At 39.2% G+C, this 12,155-nt stretch overlaps 1 pseudogene; it reads right to left on the bottom strand.

The window, feature by feature from the left end:
• Nucleotides 1-4,987: 4,987 nt before the first annotated feature.
• LOC147428927 (uncharacterized) lies at nt 4,988-6,293 on the bottom strand (annotated as a pseudogene).
• Between the last annotated feature and the right edge of the window lie 5,862 nt (nt 6,294-12,155).

Below are 12,155 nucleotides of genomic sequence, written 5' to 3'. Positions count from 1 at the left end.
CGCTTTGCGATCATCAGACCAGCGATGATAACTGGCCACGTTGTCGAAGTGGTCCAACCATGTGAGGACATCTTCGGTCGGAAACCCCGAAAAAGACTTGGGCCTAATTTTGGAATCGGGTTTCTGCGTATGTGGAGCAGCAGTGGACAGGTAATTGAGCAATGCCTGATTTGTGTGGCTAACGTGAAGCATCATGTTGGAGATGGTCTGCAACATTTGCTCCATTTGTGTGTTGCTGGTAGTGAACTCAGGATGCATAGATGCATCCTCGTAGTGAGGAGAGCTGGGTGCTTGGTGTGGAGAGAGAGGATGACTCATTTTCTGGGCAAGAATGAGATGCATAGGGGCGGGCTATGCTGGAGAGCAACAAATAGCTGTCTGCTGCCCGTCAACTCCACCAATGTGTAATACACAGTGCGTTTGATCTCAAGATTGGACTCAAAACCTCTGCCCTCGTTCAGGCCCGCATTCTTTCCTATATAGCATGTACCCCCTACATCAAGATACACTTTCTTGCCTTATGGGCTTACATCAGCACTGCCCGGTACTGCCAGGTGGACTTACTCCACAATATACATGCTCAGTGCTATGGCCGCTGAGAAATAAATTCCACCTTTATCAGTCGCTAATAAGGCAAAGGGACATGCAATTAGTAGCTCGCAGAGCAGCTCGCAGGATCACTTGCAGGGAAGCTTTGCGTCTAATCTCATCGACAAGAAAGGGGCCTCATCTGAACGTCGTGACACTTGCTGGGATCATTCTTTCCAGCACTGATCACTTGTGGGCGGCCTTGCGAAGCATGCTGTTGCCTTCCCAGGGAAAGGAAATGATGTGGAGGTTCTGGACAGTCCTTCACAATTTTACAATACTCTGAAGTCTTGCATTAAGGTCTGCCAAGGACCGAGTGGTCATATCTGCGTTGTATGGTGGCACTGGACCTTTGGAGCAAAAACTGTTGGAGCCGTTGCTTGCTATTGAGCCGATGCTATGGCTTATGCCCTGCTGCTATTGTGCTCGCACCTTACACCCCCATTTTTGCATTTGGTGTGAGCACGCACATGCACGCTACTGTAGCACAACTGCCCACGAGCAACGGCTATGACTTCTCATGCTCAGATTTGGCTGGGGTTCATATGCCGACGTACTTGCCCCTATAACGCCGGGACGTACCACTAACTGGTACCGCGTCGGCGCGGGAGGGTAAAGGGTAGAAAACGTAGTTTCTCAGGCTTATGAAAATTAATGTTATGTAATAAAAAAATTAGACGTTTTGGCATGATTTCAAGAAGTTTACATTGTTTTTGGCTAATTACAGATGACGTATGTCCTTTTCTCCATGCTCTCAACCGGCATTTTCAAATTCCGCATAATAAGCCGAGACACGTTTTTCCCACATATTTGGATCTAGCATTCAAATTTAGAATAAAATTGTATAGTTTAACAAAAGTGTCTTCAATGATGAAGTCATCAATTAAACAAACAAAATGGAGCAGAGAAGAAAACTAGGTATCAAGTGGGACTTGGCTCTACTCAGTATCGCATCGATGCGGGAGGGATATGGATGAAAAACATGCAATATGTTGAGATCGGAAAGTGAACTTAGCATAACATGGACATTCCCTCACTGAGCACCACGTTGGCTCGGGAGAGTTCAGTGCAGAAAACTAGTTATCTTCGGAATTGTAAAGCAAACAAAAGATTCACATAATTGTTTTGGGACATGGCTCTAATCCATACTGCGTAAGTGCGGGATAGGTAAGTTCAATGTCCTATTTTTTTAAAGACTTCTTGAACTGATCAACCTTTACTCTGTTTGTGGCCTTGTTTACATTTCAAGTGCCATGAAGTTTTGAGAGTAAGTATTCGTTTTCAGGATGGGACATTTCCATAAATGCCTCCGCGCCGACGGGATATGGTTAAGAGGGATTCTTGATGAAGAGATGTCATGTACATCGTAGGCTTTAAAGTCTTTCTCAATGGCCATCCTCATCCGCTGTCAAAACGTAACATTCCTCATAATTATGTGGACATGCAAATGAGAGTATAAGTTTTTAAAGGTGGGGCATCGAAAAGGTTACTAGGCAGATTTGTGAAAATGAAGAGTTTGTGTCTTAGCCTAGAGATATACAGATCATGTTATGGCTATGCATTGATTCATTATGTCACGATCACATGTCTATCCTTCCCATCATCATTTTGCTATGCAATTCTTAATTATATCACCATTGTAGACCTATTCTTCCATGGCTTCAATCGGATCTACAATGATGTCATTTTCGAGCTCCAATTTGGAAGCACATCAATGAAAAGATTGTCAGTATCCAGTTGCGTCAGCATTGTTTCCATTTTGACGACCAAGGTCACATTCCCAAAAGCATATTGCTCTAGTGCAGTGTCCTTTGGCGAAGCAAACAAGGTATTTTTGTTCCCTTGTCTACATTGGGGCTTCGTTATAGGTTCCCTAGCTTGTACAATGTTTTTAGGTTATACATTAGCTTGTATGTATGAAGTCCCTCCTCTAGTGGTGGTTCTAGAAGATGTAGTCAGAGTGCATCAACTCCATTGCGATTGTGTAGTGATCAGGTTAGCGTGATCATTGAGATAGAGTTTCATGACAAGAGTGACATTCTAGATATAGGTTTAGGGTCTCTCTAAAAAATAGACCAGAAGGTAGCTACATTTGAAGCCTGAAAGGAGATAAAATGAGACCCAAGATCCAACCAGGAGGTGGTGTTGATGAGGATGGAAGCATATTGCATATGGACAAAGAAAAGGGCATCTTGTCTAGAACTAGATTGTTTGGTTACTGCAGGTGTCCTCTTGTGCCACTATGCAAGCTCATTCGGCCACATAACTCAAAGCTTAAGGTCTGATCAGATAATCTTAAGCTCTAATATAATATTATAATATTAAAATTATCTTTGCTCAATAAGATAGTATCTTCTATTTGTTTTTTTTCTTCAAAGTCCATTTATGAAGGAATGGAATCTTATATGGAAACAAATAAACCAATAGTATGAAGTAGAGCTTGCTGCAGATCCTCAATTTGAGGGCCTTTCTTAGAAGGTGTTCTTTGTTTAGGTAAGGAACCATAGAACTATGTCTTGGGAGGCATCCATCAAAGAGATGTACACTACGAATGAAGATAAATATTCAAGATTTTTGTGTATTGTGATTGATGCCACAAAGGCGTCAGAGATTTCTTGGTTGACACGTCTTCAATGAATGAAGCTGTGAGTTCAGAGCTTAAAGTTAAGTTTCTTTATGTCACAGGACTTTAAAATTTTTTATGGTATTTTTTTAGCACAAATACATGTCCTTTGGTTACCTCTCACTTGAGAATGGGTTTGTTAGTTGTACAAATATTTGTGTGACTGATCATGAAGATTATCTGCATGCTTTACTTGAGGCAGATTAAAAACTCATCGACAAGCTTTGAAAAAGAGGGACAAAATGATGATAGCCATGACATCTTCATACTAGGAGATATCTCTCTTGCCTATTATTTTGTGTAAGTGGTCCTTGCCAATAAGGACATATTTTGGTCAATAATTTTATGTCTCTTTTGGCTAGATGTAGATTGATGGCAGTTTTATGATTTGTTCAATTCTTTATGCTAAAGGTCCTAGAAAAGATTAATCTCATATAGCTTTTTACGATGCAAAGATAGATAATATGATTATATGGTTATCTTTGTTGAAGGCTTTTGATTTTTGTGTTATTGATCTCCTTATGAATTTCTATCAGCAAAATGTTGGGTAAAGGAGGGATGGCAGATGTGTTTTATAGGCGGTAGAGTTGGTTTTCTTATATCTGTGTTTTGGAGATGTCTTGTATTCTACTCATTCACACCTGGTATGGAATGTATGCATTAAGCTCCCCCCCACGGGTCTTGCTCGGTTTTTCCATTAGCTCGGTGAATTTTGCTTGGTGTATGGTAAGACTCTATCAGAGAAGTTACATAGAGATATTTTATGTAAGTTTGGACTTGAGTATTGCAAACCTATTGCCACTCCCATGGAAACAAGTTTGAAATTGAGTCTTCATGATGTTGGTGATCTTGCCAATTTCAATCGTTACCAAACTGTTTCTGGCTGCCTTATGTAATGGAATTGGCCTATTAACTTGAGAGTAGCGGAAAGTAGAGAGAGTAATTTTGTGAAATTACTTTGTGAGCATAGCAGGTGAACATAATTGATGGTAGCAACATAAACATAGAATTTAGTTAACTTAGCATGAACAATACTTTTGCAAGAGAGAGAATTTAGAGAACATGACAACACTTGAGGACTGGATTTATGTGGAGCCGGTTCCCCCTCCAATAGACATTTGTATTATGATTTCTCCCATCAAGAGAGACTTGTTACAATACAATATTTGTGTTCCTTGTGACCTAGGTGATGCAATGAAGATGTAAAGCTTCATGCATCACGCGCATAACATAAACTTTGTGGAAAGCATTAACTATCCCAAGCCTCAGTTCCAATACCTCAAACACCTTCAAAGGTGGAGAGAGCTAGCAGGGAATGAGGGTAGGGAAGAGGAAGAATAAATATTTCATAGGAGAAAGAATTAGTTCCTCACTTATCATTACTCTTCTTGCTAGCATACATAATAGCATAGTAATGAAGATGGAGAAGAACCTCATTTTTTTTGCTTTCATGAAGTAGGCTTATACCTTCCTCGTATGGTCATCAATGAAACTCACAAAGTATCTACATCCACCCATAGATGCAGTCTTTGATGGACCCCATACATCTGTATGCACTAAATCCAATGCATTCCTGCTTACATACTTATCATGAGGAAAGGATGTTTTTGCATGTTTTCCAAATTGACAAGCTTCACATACTTTTTTCAGTTTAGCAACTCAAAACGTAGGTAAACCTGTAACCATCTCTTTAGTCGCCATCATTTTTAGCCTCTGTAAATTTACATGATCCATACGTTTGTGCCAAATCTCTATATCTGGAACAAAACTTACACCTCATGCAAACATGACAACATTCACCTCGGGCACATTTACATCTAAAGTAAACATTTTGCCCACTTTCTTTCCTTTCGCAACTAGCTTTCCATCCTTCTTATGCTCTTCGACAAAGAGACCATTAGAGTTAAACCTGACCTGTAAACCCTGCTCAACCATTTTCCCAATAGAAACCAGGTTCTTTGTAATGTTGGGTACATGTAGTACATCAACCAAGTACTTCACTTTACCATCTGCCATAGACAATGGTACATTTCCTTTATGCATAATAGGATGTGTAGTATCATCCCCAGTTTCTACATAACCAGGACTTTGTAAAGTCTACATTTACCATTCACAATGGCTGGTCATGTGATTAGATGCACTTGAATCCACATACCAGACATTATCACTAGACTTTGCCACATTTGTAGACATAGTATTCATCATGTGCTGCATCACAAATAGCCTCTTGGGCTCGTCTACATTTCTACTAGTGGTTGCATACTTATTTTGATGTCTCGTGTCTGGATAATCATGTTCAAAGTGACCATGTCTTCCACAGCCCCAACAAACTACATTTCCGTATCAGTGACCTGCATTATTGTGCTGCACATTTTCACAAACTCTTGGACTCCCCCTACCTCAAAAGTTTCCTTGACCACCACCTATGTTCTGACCATAATTGCTATTTTGTTATTGCGCTTAGTGGTTGCCTCTTTCTCGGCCTCGTCCATGACTTGTACCACACCCTCTTCCTCTTCCTCTTCCTATGTTGTTGAAAAGGACCTCTTCAGAATTTTTTTTACCCTTCCTAGAGGAGTCATCCTCAAGTTCCTTGTCTTCCACAATCAATAAGGACACCAAATCTGTAAACAATGGAATGTTCTCTCAAAGATGGATGCCAGTTTTGAACTGTTTGTATTCCCAAACCTCGCAGACAAACTTCTACTTTATCATCATCATCAACTCCAATTGGCAACTTTCTTGCCTTAGTATTAGTCACATTTAATGACAGAAAAGTGTACCAAGCCTCCTTAGGAGATTGAGCATCCTGTATATGCCCAATCATAGTGTCATGTACACTGACAAAAAGCCAATACATCACCTTCCGAGCTCCGTGTTTCCAATCTTTAAATGTCTTAATTTGTGCAATAATTGCACCTTCCTCTGGTAGTAGTGGTGCTACCTCATGCTCTCCATCAATGTAGTCCCAAGAACCTTTGCCCATAAGGAAATTGGTCATTTTGAACTTCCAATCATGGAAGTCTTTCTTATCCAACTTCTCACTGACAACCTGGTTAAGCCCATCATTGATGGACGACATGTTTCAACCCTTTACACAGTCTTTGAGTAGCTTGCTAAAAATAGTCAGTTACCTCCAGTAACCACAATATGTGTACATACACCTATTTCACTGCACTAAACAACATATGTGCACACTAGGGCCAAACCAAAGCTTTCTGCACCACCATATGTAGATCTACAGAATCTTGAAGCTTAGCGTTTCTGCATGCGAACGCACTCTAACTCCAAAATGAGGATCGAAACGTGACCAAAATGGAAGTATGGTTGCACAATCTCAATCCAAAGGACCCTGAGATGCACACTCTCCAAGTAAAATCACCTGAATCAGATATCATTGGCGACGGCTCCAAAGAATACCGAAGCCGTTTCCTAGGCTGCTCCTGCGTGCTGCTCCAAGCTCCTCAGACACAACCAAGCTCTAATACCATGTCAAGAGATAGAGAAGGACTTCAGATTGTCTAGTATGGACTATAAGACCAATAGGGAGATGGGAACAAATACACTCGACCCATCTTATCATCAGTATACTTTTTGTATCGATCTTATCCTTGTCCAACATTTTGACGAGCATTTTTTAGCATATCCATATGATCTTGGATAAAGTCCATGACTTGCTAAATTTTCTCAATAGCCAATCCCATCGTAACTGGTGATCTAGGTTGAAAATCATACATAAGCATGAAAGAACTAAAGCATGTTGCAACATGCTTAACACTATCATAATCAAATTCTAAAAGAGGGAGGTAATATTTTCAATCAGATTGCTTCTTGCTAACATGTGCTCATAGCATATCCATAGATCCATGCATTTGCACAAGCTTGTATGGACAAAAAGTCAATTGCCACACATAGAGACTGTAATACAACACTCATGCACCATTTTGGTGTGTGTTATTTCCACCTTGGAGTAGTAAGAAAAGAACTCTATGGGAAGCAATTGTACCATGTGCACAACTTTGTATTTTCCTTGGGTAGTAGATTTCCCCTTGGTACAATCCTTTTTGCCATGCCCACTTCCCAAGCACTTAAAACATAGCTTATTCTTTTTTGCTTTTTCAAAATCCTCAGTTAATAAATTCCCATGATGCCCCTTTGGATTTTTTGATGCATCATGAGGATACCATAAATTTCCTCTTATTATGACTATGAGATGCACATGCATTTGTAGTTTCATGCATGTGCATGCTATATTATATTTTTTCATCTGGGTCATCATGGATATGAGCCTGCATTATCGCTTCCCAATAGTTTTGGGACCCCGTGTTTTAATGTGCTTCTTAAGCTCAAGATTTAAGAATGAATGAATCTTTCCACCTACTAGAAGGATTCTAAACACTCCAGCTTGAGAATAACATCTCTATAGTGCAAGATACTCAAGTAGTGTTTTATGTTGACGCTAGAACACTTATCCCATGCAGTCCAATTTTTGTCCTTCTCATTAGTGGGAAAAAATTCTTTTCTAAACACAACCTCGAAGGAAACCCATGAACGCGGAAGGATGCCCTTCTCCTTGAGTGACATCCACCAATTATAAGATTTACCTTCTAGTGCCAAACTAGTTCGCAATGCCTTTACTACATCTGGAGTTCGATGTCGATCATGAATACTATCCCATTTACTTAGGAATACATGTATTGCATCCTTGTTGCATTCTTTCTCCTCCCCACAAAAGATCAGTGGTTTCGTGTTTTTTAATATCTTGTCCACCTCTTTTTAGGTGAGAGCAGACAAAGAATTTAGATTGGATCCTTTCTCCGACATGCATGGATAGGGTTTGTAGGCACACGGTCTGATGGACCCCCAAGTTTCTCATTTGCAAGGCCCTTCGCCCGCTAATTCAGATTGCACTACCAGATCAAACAGCTTTTTGATATTTTCATTCAATCGTGCAAAATTTGTTTCAATGATAGGCATGAATGATTGTAATGCCCTAAAATCTTGCTATCTTCTATGCCTGTTGCAGTGCAGGTACCCTCTGTGAGAGCCTGGGGGATTCACTATTAATAATGGGGGGATGTCACCTGCGTACATCCAAACTAGAGAAACCCCCTTATGTACGATATCTTACATGCTAGCCTACCCCCCTACATACGAAAAATATATGGACATTCTTGCAATGAGCCATCTCCCCTCATACCGATTTTGTACAGAATGTAATGACCCACTATTTTAAGTATACTAGTAACGTGACAATTTTAGAAGCACATGCTTTTGCAAAAATACATGTTGAATTGCAAATGAACAGAAGTATAGATTGTAGTGCTGAAAATTTCCTACCCTTCTTGTAAGAAGGGCAAAATTTGAGTTCACCTTTCATTTGCCATATTAGAAATTAAGCGCTCCTCTTAGTGCGATTCCCAAAGATTTATCGCTTTTCATGATCTCACCATGAATTTTGTACCACCATGAAGCTAAATATAACTACAAGTTACGACTATCTTCTAAATTCTTGACAAAGGGATATAGTGGCTAGCCATTAGCGAGTAACATATTTAAATATACTCATTCAAAAACATTATTGTTGATTAAAAAATTATATTACTGCTCGACTTAGAAGCTAATTTGGATCAATAAAAAGATTCAAAACCCAATAAACTAAAATAGAAAAAATTTAACATTTTTAAAGCTTTAGTTAAACATGCACAACTTACACTAGGATTAAGAGATAGTTAAATCTTTAAAGCTGCAATGTTTCCATAAACAAGGTTTATGTAAACAATATAAACACCTCAAAACAAAGCTATTTGGTAACAAAACTCAAAGAAATTAAAACTTGGTACATTAAAAAAAGTTGGTTCTACCTATCTTTTTTTGTTGTCGATGTCGTACTATGAATTGTGAAACAGTGGACTTAATGTCCCAATAACACAAAAGGCAAGAAAACCAGGTCCTAATCCAAAGAAAAAACCAAGTGATAAAATCACAAGGCCTGCCAAAAGTGTTACATAATTAATCCAGAGTGCATACAAAGTGTTACATAATTACTCCAAAGTCCAGTCCAAAAAGGATGAAGAAAAATTATGAGAGGCACACGAGAAGAAATGACTATACTAGTAGAATTAGGGCAATCACAGAGCATATTTTATAGTGGAAGCTAGCCATGTACATAGTTACAAGTAGGTTGCATTGTGGAGCTATGCAATGAAACTAGTTTTTGCTAGTTGTAATCGAGTTGTTTAGAGCTATGCAATGAAACTAGTTTTTGCTATCTATAATCAAGATTAAACTGACAAAATTCAAGAATTTATATTATGGGTAAGATTAAAGAGAGCAAGCATGGAGAGAGAGCAAGGGATGCACACAAGAATTTGCCCTAAAAAAATAGAGCTCTTATAGGTGTGCGAGCAAGGAAAAGGCATGCAAGGATGGACATTAAAGTCGTTAAACATCTATGAGTAAACTTTGCTAGATGATAACTTTCCATAAATAAGATTTGCTAGAAATCTCAAGAAAATACACTCTTATAGGACGTGGTTGCTCGAGAGAGGAGAGAGAACAAGCAAGGATAGAGAAGGGGGGAGGGGGAGAGAGACTAGAGGTCGTAATCATTAAAAGGAAGCTAGAAAGAGAGAGTTTCAACTTTCAAAGAAAGAGGGGAAAAGAAGATGTGAGCCAAAGAGAGAGACAAACATTCTCCAAAATTCACCTCTACTAGATAGAGCTTGAAGAATCCGATGAGGGTAAAGTGGGGGGAGGACCAAGATTCAGATCTTCAAGGTTTACCATCTATCTTGAATGCGCGGAGAAAAAAGGTTTGTCAAGTCCACCATGAGACCTACAATCAAAGGATTTTCATTAACAAAAAGAAGTTTTTCTTGCTCAAAGAGAATGCATATACCCCCCCCCCCCCCCCCCCCCCCCCCCCCCCCCTCCCCCCCACCAAACGATTGCCCAAACCCACAACTGCTAGCAGCAAGCTAACATGGACATCATTTTTCGGAGTTCTCTTTGTAAAATATTTATTATTTTGATAAATCGGAAATATTGTAACTCCTATTTTCTCGGATAAACTCTGTAATTAATGAGCCGGGGCTACAAGCTTTCCGATTGTATCAGCCAGTCATTTCCTAGCTTTGGTAGAACTCCAGATTATTAGTTTTGACCACCCAAAAACCTTGGCTAAGGTATAAAAGCCAATTTTCGTAAGTTTTTTATAAGTTTTTAGATAAGAAATACACAGCGTGAGCTAACGACGCTCACTTCTCCTTCTTGCACTTCCTACTCCCTCCCCGACTGTCACATTGCGATTGCGTTTGTTGTATTGCAACCATAAGTAAGAGCTCTACGCATTGACGTAAGCAGTTCACAGTATTTCGTAGCTTTTAGCATCGCCGAAGACCCGCGGCCTAATTTCATCATAACTAGGAATTTACACTTTTAAATCAAAAATTAAGCATAGGCGGGGTATTGGGGCATCATTGCTAAGCATTTAAATGCATTCTGGGTCGAAAACGACTAGGTCAAAAATTCACTGCTGTTAATAATTAGGATTTTGAAACTTGACCTAAAGTGGGGTTTGAGACCATAAGCATGTATGCTTAGGTCTTATAAACTTGTCCTAGAAGTTTCGTTACGTTTGGATGTCATTTGATGCTCTAACGGTTGTGATTTGTTTGCCGATGAGCAATTGGCTTTTGGTGATTTCAGTCACTTGAGTGTAGCCTGAGTTAGATGCAAGTAGTTGTTTTTCGGGAGATTGACAACCTCTTGTAGCCTCTATGCACTAGTCAAGTTAGCTTCGTCCCATGGTTTGACAAATTAATCGTGATTCTCTCTAATACTGCAATAAGATAGGATGGTGAGGTTAGACATGCGTCCCACATTTGGCGCCACTGTCGGGGATCGAAGAGACCTAAACTAGGCAAAAATACGAGCGGCTTGTGTAGTTGTCCTTTAACTTCCTTTAGGTTCGCCTAGAGTTCAAAACTTTCTTTTAGAAATCGCATAGCTTAAGATTGTTGTCTTTTGTTGTGTAGAGGTAGTTTGGAAGTAATCGTACTTGATGAGTACCTTTAGGACTGTAGGATTGTAGATATAGATTATGATTTGGAGAATGATTGGTAGACGAGACAAGTCTTAAGATCAAGGCTCTGAAAAACATAAAAAACACAAGAAAACGAGTGTTTGCGGACACTTTCCACAACCCCATTGCATGAGAATCTAGGAGTAGGGTAAGTAAGATCCGAGGTGGATTTCAGAACATTGCTCTCTTTGAAAGAATCAAGTGTGAGTTCTTATTGGAACTTGCAGAATTTCAGGTGTACGGCTAGAAATAGCTCGAAAAGACTTGAATCCACTCAATCCGACTGGAGAGTAAGCCTAAGAGTTGTCTGAACCAGTTGGTAAGCTCAAAGAAACTTTGAGGTAAAAATTTCAAGAGTTGGTCAAAAGTCAAATTATTTACTTTTTCTTGACATTTTAGGCCAAATTAAGTTTTGTCTTGATTCATAGGCTTAAAATAGCTCATAAAAAGACTGTCTTTGAGAAAATTGCAAAAAGTGCTCATTTTAAGCCTAAAGTTAATAATCGCGATTATTAGCTTTCTGCTCTAAATTGGTCAGGGTTCATACCATTGACTCATTGCATGTGTACAAACAACTTTTGTAAAGGCCCAAGAGATTTGAATCACTAAACTGGTAAAAAACTGGGTAAAAACGAAAGTTTGTTCTGACTTTTTTGAATCTTGAGTATAAATTGGGGGAAAGTTTATCCACACTTGTTGAAATTTGATTCATAGGCTTATATTGATGTGATAAACATGTGTACATGCTCAGTTGACCAAAAATTTGTCAGAAGTAAATAATCGCGATTATTTACATCTGCTCTATTTTTTAACTTTTTTGACCAAGTCAGCATACCACGAGTTTCACCATGTTATAAT

Source organism: Adiantum capillus-veneris, chromosome 22 (assembly GCF_014529385.1).
Source record: "Adiantum capillus-veneris isolate H3 chromosome 22, ASM1452938v2, whole genome shotgun sequence".
In the NCBI taxonomy this organism is placed as follows: domain Eukaryota; kingdom Viridiplantae; phylum Streptophyta; class Polypodiopsida; order Polypodiales; family Pteridaceae; genus Adiantum; species Adiantum capillus-veneris.
The sequence above is the reverse complement of the archived record's forward strand: the minus strand, read 5'-3'. Positions and strand labels throughout refer to the sequence as shown.